Raw genomic sequence first — 6376 nt, forward strand, 5'->3', positions numbered from 1 at the left:
ATTGGGACCCACTGCCCTAATGAAGGGAAAAGTTTAGGCTGCAGAAGGTAATCTGGGGCACTAGGCACAGTATGATATAGGGCCTTGTGTGGCCTTAGCCCCACTTAGACTTGTGGTGGCAGAAGGAACTCCTATCAACCTAGAGAGGAAGGAACAGTGGCATGGGGCCCCTTTTTTCCCCAAAACCAGAAATGGCAACAGGGGCAGCCTCCTCTCAGGAGCAGCAAGCAAGAGGCATGGGGCTCCCCCTCTGCTTACCTCTGCAGCTGGGTTGTATCTGTCCAGATCGGTAGGACAGGCCTGCTGCTGCACTCTTCCCCTCCTGCCACACACACAGTTCTATGCTGGGGTGATGTTTATGGGGCTCCACAGAGCAATTATCTCTTGGTCCAGCCTACTGTGGTGATGGATCATGATGGTATTTATGTAAGTTGAGGTTTCTGGGCACTACAAAAGGAGGTACATGTAGCTATGGCACCTTTACTGGAGATATTGGAATGATGTACAGAATAGTCCTGAAAAAGGCAGGGATCAGGTTGGATGAGTCAAGTGGTCTATTCTGTTCCTACCTCTTATGGTTATTAATCAGGTAAAGCACAATCCTATCTACCACTGAATATGAATGATTTTTAGGAAAATTACTTCAGCTAATGACTAGTGGCTGATTATTAGATGTTCTGAATCCCCACCATTTCAGCTGAAGTTAGTGGGAGTCATGGGTGCTCAGCACCCCTGGAAATTGGGTGCTAGATTAGCTCAGCAAAGTTGTGGAACTTCAGTAACATGTTTTACTTAAAAATCTATACTTCATATCCAATTGAGAGCAAAATAAGGAAATTAAAAGTTTTGCAAAACTGTTCAACATATATCATGGTTTACCAAAAAATAAAAAAAGAAAGTACTCACCTGACCTCTCCACAGGTTGGATCTAGACTACAGCCGGATTTCATCAACAGCCAAGTGCATACAGGGGCCATGCACGTGGAGTGGGAGCAGGCAACTCACAAGTTTAAGAGACCTGAAAGAAAGAGAGAGAGAGAGTTAAAAAGGTACCTTTAAAGTAAATGATATGCCAAATGCTTGTTTTAGCTTTGCTATTTGAGACATTCAGCGTACATCTACAGCAGTGAATGGGATGACTTAAGGTTGCAATGTAGTATCCATTCTAACCTCCCTTTTTTGTGACTTACAAAAAATTCATTTGAACTGGAACTTTCCATGCTTGGTTTCAGCTCAAAAGGTGAAAGTTGTTAGAAAATTTGAGCAAAATCAGTTATTTTTTAATTATATAATGATGGAAAATACATTTTCCCACTATGTTTCAATTGAAATGTCCTGCTCTCATAACTCAAAAGCTGAAAGTTGGCTTGTTGGGTCATTAAGGAAGGGAAAATAATCCAAGTTTGAAGAAAATCAATTCAATGTTTTTTGAGTTATGAACAGTTAAAACTGAAATGTTCATATTGATGTAGTAAAACATTTTCTATTAATTTTTTTAGATTGATATATAGCTAAAGTTGTTTAGAATGGGTGGATACTGAACACTTCAGTTTTTAAGTACCTTTAATGCCTTAACCTTCCTTAAAACCATATTAGCAATGGGTTTAGGTAAAGACCTTTTGGTACTAACTATGAATAAAAAAAGTTTAATGCTATGAACATCCCTGCTTCAAGCACTAATTCACTGCACGAGCATTACCTGAGCTGATACCACAGACTTCTTGGTCCAAGTTCCCACTTCTCTCTCAAGCATTTGGGGGAACCAGAAAGGGTACAGGATTTATAAGGGAAAACAGTGAGGTTTGATAGGGCCAGGAACAGGATTTCACGAGCATAAAAGCTACAGGTTTTATTTGTGCACTTGCCATCCCTATGGCAGATATAAAGTATGTGTCCCATCTTGGATGTGTTTTTATATTAGTCACTCTAGACATACAGTTAGAAATGGGATAGTCCTAGTTTTGTGGAAAGAACATGGGTCCAGTCTATTCATTAAGGTTAAGGTAATCTAAATAAGTTAACTATATTGCACAAAGTTTGTGGTATTATCCTTGTGGATAGTCTGTCATCTTCACAAGCTTAAAATAATTAATTAATTCAGGTTTCCAGGTATTAGACATGAGATTTTTGCATTTGATATCCACAAATTTAGGATAAGCTTTTTTGCCCTCAGTGCAACTACTGTACATTGATACCCTAAATTTCATACCACTTATGGTATTCTGGGGGTGTAGTGGGGCAGCTGCCCCACTCTGGCATGAAAGGAGTTGGAGCAAGCCAGAGAGGCATCACAGAGCCCAAAGCAATCATGGAAGGGCTTATTGGGAGCCAATCAAGTGGAGGCTTGAAAGCAGCCTATCAGGGCCTGGCTGGGCCCTATAAGAAGGCTGCACGGCAGAGAGGAGCTGAGGGCTTGGCTACACTTGCAGATGTGAGTTAAACCTGCCTTTGTAGAGCGTAGTAGGGAAAGCGCTGCAGTCTGTCCACACTGACAGCTTCAAGCGCACTGGCATGGCCACATTTGCGGCACTTGCAGTGGCATTGGGAGCGGTGCATTATGGATAGCTATCCCAGCATGCAAATGACTGCAACGTGCTTTTCAAATGGGGGTGTGTGTGTGGAGTGTGACAGGGAGTGTGTTGTGTGTATGTGGGGGGAGAGAGAGTGGGTTTTTGGGGTGCTGAGAGTCTGTCAGCATGCTGTCTTGTAAGTTCAGACCTCCCTCTCCTCCCCTGCCTCTCTCTCACTCACTCAAAGCAAACAGTAAATGTTTGCTTTTTCTTGGAGCTGATAAGCTTCTCCGAAACGGAGCTATGAAAGGGCATTTCTGCATTCCTGCAGCCTATTTCACAACAATGACAAGAGTGGCCACTTGACTTAAGGGGATTATGGGACGTTTCCGGAGGCTGATCACAGCGCAGTAATGCAACACCTCATTCACACTGACGCCACTGTGCTCCAGCGGGGGTGCAGCAAACGTTATTCCACTCGCTGAGGTGGAGTACCAGCAGCGCTGTAGCTGCAGAGTCAGAGCACTCTACGTGCCTTGCCAGTGTGGATGGGGAGTGAGCTGGGGCGCCCGGGGCTGCTTTATTGCGCTGTAACTCGCAAGTGTAGCCAAGGCCTTAGTCTCTCCCTGGAGGGCAAAGGGAGAAGAACTGGCTCTTAGCGAGAGAAGCACCTAAGATAGAGCAGAGCAGGGCTTGGCAGGGCCAGCAGAGGCTGGGAGAACTCTACGCTGACAACTGCCCGACTGGGGCCCTGACATATAGGGGCAGAGAAGGTGCTGGGGCTATGGGGAAGTGGCCCAGGGAAGCAGGCAGTAGAGGAGAGTTGGAGGAAGGCAGTAAGTGGCTGCTGCTAGAGGGTCCCTGGGTCGGGGCCCAGAGTAGCATGTGGGCCTCGGCTCCCCTCTTTTCCCCCACTTGCCAGTGATGGGAGTGGCTAAGCCAGACTGCAGTTTGCCCTTGGAAGAAGGGGCTAGACTAATGACTGCTGTGAGCCACTGAGGCAAGTGATAGAACCAGAAGCTGTTGGTCCCCTGGAAGGGAGGGGGGGAGCCAGCAGAGCAGGCACAGCCGGAGGGCAGTGTCTAGAAGTGGACGCTGTGGTCTGGAAGTGACAGGGGTCCAACGGTGAGGACTGTGGAGACTGAGAAAGTAACGGAGGGTAAGACACCACTAGCGAAGGTGTGCTGCCGAAAGAGCTAATTCCCTAACCAAACAGCAGGAGGCACCACTGTAGCGAGTCCGGCACCGTTATGGTGGCTTCTGGTTGCAGCCTCATAGTTAGGGATGCGTTCTAAAGTGGGCTTAAAATAACACAGAAGTTCTTGTTTTTCTTCTAAAAGTATGTGGACTTTGGGGGCAAAAATTCACATTGTTAATTTTTATGCCCTTTGAATTTTCTGAGAACATTTATTTGGTTTCTCTTGATACATTTTTAATTGGAAGTCTTTTAAATTGGGTTGTGTCTGAAATTTGCCCTTGACAATATAACAGGTGTCGGCAACCTGTGACACACGTGCCAAAGATGGCACGTGGGCTGATTTTTAGTGGCACGTTGCTGCCAGCCGGTCTGGGGTTCCGTTTGCCGCCCGCGCTGCTAGTCTAGCACGTGAAACCTTTTACTGGCACGTGAAACCTTAAATTAATGAAGACTTGGCACACCACTTCTCAAAGGTTGCCGATCCCTACAATATAATCATACATTGTTGACTGATATCTTTAAAAACACTGTCCATCTCCACAAATTTTGGTAGAGAGCTATATTTTTAGTAGATCTGGTGCAATGTGTATCTTTGGGGTTGAAAAAAACTGGATTTCAGATAAATTTTTAGCTTTTCTTTGTCATAACTGAAATGTTATGTGCCAGTGATTGCTAACTCCATGTTTACTTGTAAACATGATAATCTGGATATGCATCAATTTAATGGGCCTCCATATAAAATATTAGCCATTGGGAGCTATGCTTTTTTCAGATTATATTCTCCAGATGAGAAGAGATTTAGGTGCAGTGGATTTAACATTCAAGGAATTTTGTGCAGCCACTGGCACATCAAGATTCATGTGCTGCTACTGCTGAATTAACTTCTCCATCAGCAGTTGCACTTCTATCCCTCCATGGGATTGCCCCCTGTTGTCCAACCCTACATTTAAGCATTGAAAAAACAACAACAAAGGAAATTAATAATTATGAAGCAGTTAGAATTGCTCCACACAAAACATACCTGACACAAACCCACAAAATAAAGAAAATTAAAAGTACATAGCCTCTCCTCCACTCAGAGGCATATATCTTACCATTATCACAACCATAAACTACAGAAAATGCTCAACAGCCTTAACTCTGCTCAGTATATGTGCTAGTGTTCCATCATCCCATCTATGAAACTACTCTCTCCCAACACAGCACAAAACTACACTAAACTTCCACAGGCAGTACTGTTTTGGTAAAGAGGTTTGTGGAGAAGGGTGAGTCAAGGTTAAGGTTGTGGTGTATGGTCTATGATGTATGATAGTTGTGGTAACAGATGGTAAAGTGTTATATGTGAAGGAGGAAAAGATTTGTTTTATAATATATACACACTGTATAGAATTCTGTGGTCTACATTTACTTTGCCTGTGGTTCAATACTACATTTTTGTTTTCCTTTCTCTCTCTCTCTATGTAAAAAGTGTGTGTGTGTGTGTGTGTATACATATACACTCTTTACAATATATTTATGGGCTTGTACTATCCATCCTATTGGTTTTATACATCTTTAGTATGGGAAAAGCTCATTTAATGGAAGAATATGGTTCTTCCAAGTTCTAAAATGCATCCTACTTGCAGTACTGAATCCTTTACTTAAATTTAATCTAGAATGTAGTAAAATTAGGAGGGGGGAAGACTTAAGAGGAACATGATTATTGTGGGATCTACTTTCAATCCTCTGCACAGGTAATTCTGATATAAATGACCTGAAGAAACACCTTCAGACTGAAAAACATGTGAGTGGCATATTTTCCCCCTAAGGAATACAAACATTTTTCTTAAAATCCAGTTTAACAATCCTTCACTGAAAAAAACATATAAACATGGAATTCCTATTGATTTTACTAACCATTTAAAAAAGTTTGTCAAGATGATTGTTCCTCCAATTCAGGCATTGCAAAATCTTTTTCTAGTGGAAGAACAAAAGCTGAATGAATCAACAAAACCCTGTAATTGCATCACACATGGTCACTTGTGAGTCATGCCAGATCTGCACCCATTCACTGCTACAGTGATTGAAAATAACGGTGCCAACAATGACAAGAAGGTCTGTCTCATAATTAGATAGTTTTATCAAGAAGCAAGACTTTTGAATAATGTTCTTTCAAAGCCTGTGTGTAACATTACAAATGTGGAAAAATGTCTTGCACCAATTATTTTAGCTTTCATGGATTCCAACATTCTAGAGACAAATGCAATTGGATTTTCCTTGGACTCAGCATATGTAATGTTTGGCAAGCACAATCTGTATTAAGGGGAGTCAAAGAAATGTCAGCTTCTGTGTATAGCCTTCCATGCGTGACACCCTTGTGCCACTTGGTAACTAAGGCTGCTGTCAAAGCCATTCCCAAACCAGTGGAAGACATGCTGATTGATATCTTTTACTTTTACTTCAGTGGCAATGCAAAGTGAAATAGGGAATACTGCTAGTACCAATTGTGGTGCAATACAAATGACTTATCAAACACAGTGAACAAAGTGAAAAAGGCCAACATTTTCAAACCCGTGTGCTAAAATTAGGCTCCTAAAACTATATTTAGGCACGTAAATATAAGTAGCCTGATTTTCACAAACCAAATTCCCAGTGAAGTCAATAGTAACTCCAGGTACTCAGTACTTTT

Source organism: Malaclemys terrapin, chromosome 1, assembly GCF_027887155.1.
Source record: "Malaclemys terrapin pileata isolate rMalTer1 chromosome 1, rMalTer1.hap1, whole genome shotgun sequence".
Lineage (NCBI taxonomy): Eukaryota > Metazoa > Chordata > Testudines > Emydidae > Malaclemys > Malaclemys terrapin.